The sequence below is a fragment of the Octodon degus genome, unplaced genomic scaffold, assembly GCF_000260255.1.
Source record: "Octodon degus isolate 3935 unplaced genomic scaffold, OctDeg1.0 scaffold00020, whole genome shotgun sequence".
NCBI lineage: Eukaryota > Metazoa > Chordata > Mammalia > Rodentia > Octodontidae > Octodon > Octodon degus.
Window position 1 is genome coordinate 21,844,517 of NW_004524596.1, and position 903 is coordinate 21,845,419.

At 38.1% G+C, this 903-nt stretch overlaps 1 pseudogene; it reads left to right on the forward strand.

The window, feature by feature from the left end:
• LOC101575647 overlaps positions 1-670 on the forward strand; it is a 1,728-nt pseudogene extending 1,058 nt beyond the window's left edge.
• Positions 671-903: the final 233 nt, after the last annotated feature.

Here is a 903-nt window from a genome sequence, read left to right on the forward strand (position 1 = left end):
AACCATCCAGCAGAAAAGTATAAAAATGAAGTATAAGAAGTAAAGCCATGCTGTTATGTTAAGCTGTAGGGGACTCAGGTCAACAATTTCTGACATTTCCAGAAAGCAGAATTCCCAATACTATTATGGACTACTGGACTCTTTTAGAATATTTTGCTGAGTTAACACACCTATAATATTCAAATAATGGAACTGAACAAAAAAAGGGGATACAGATGAATTTCCATTTTGTATTTGTGTATTCAAAGTGGTTAGGATTACATTCTCTTAATGAATAGAGGGATTTGTTCTAATGGTGTTTGTAAATAGGATATCATGTCGGCATCTTGTACAGCAATTAACCACTAGGAAGAATGTCTGCAATGTGTTAATTTTTGAAACTGTCCTACCAATTTGGTTTGAAACTGTCTCATTGCACAGTTTGTCTCTATTTGTTTCTCAATAAAATTTTGGAAAAAAATGTAATGTTTCTCAGAGGGTAAGTCATATCAAAGACTTTATTGAGAAACACCACGAGGCTGAGAGTGCCCCACCCTTCTCCCTGGCAACAGCGCTGCCCTTCCTCAGATCGCTGGATGAGATGCTCACTCTGGAAGAAACGGATTTGCCAAAGGCGGTCATCATTTGGAGACTCAGAAGCACCGCCGAGCCTTTTCGAGAACATTTGTAGTGCCAGCTCTGAGGGATTGGAAGCTGCACAAGCATAGTGACTAGAAGTAAATGTGCAGAAGTAGGAGAAAGGAGAAGTCAGGTGTGCTGGACTTCAGATCTAGTGATATTTAATTCTTTCCCAATAAGGAAATTGTTAATAATTATAAGCTAGGAAAGTCACGGATGACTGGAAGCTATATTTGTCCCTTTTTTCCAAAAGGCTACTCAGAAAGAAAAATGTACTTATTTTCA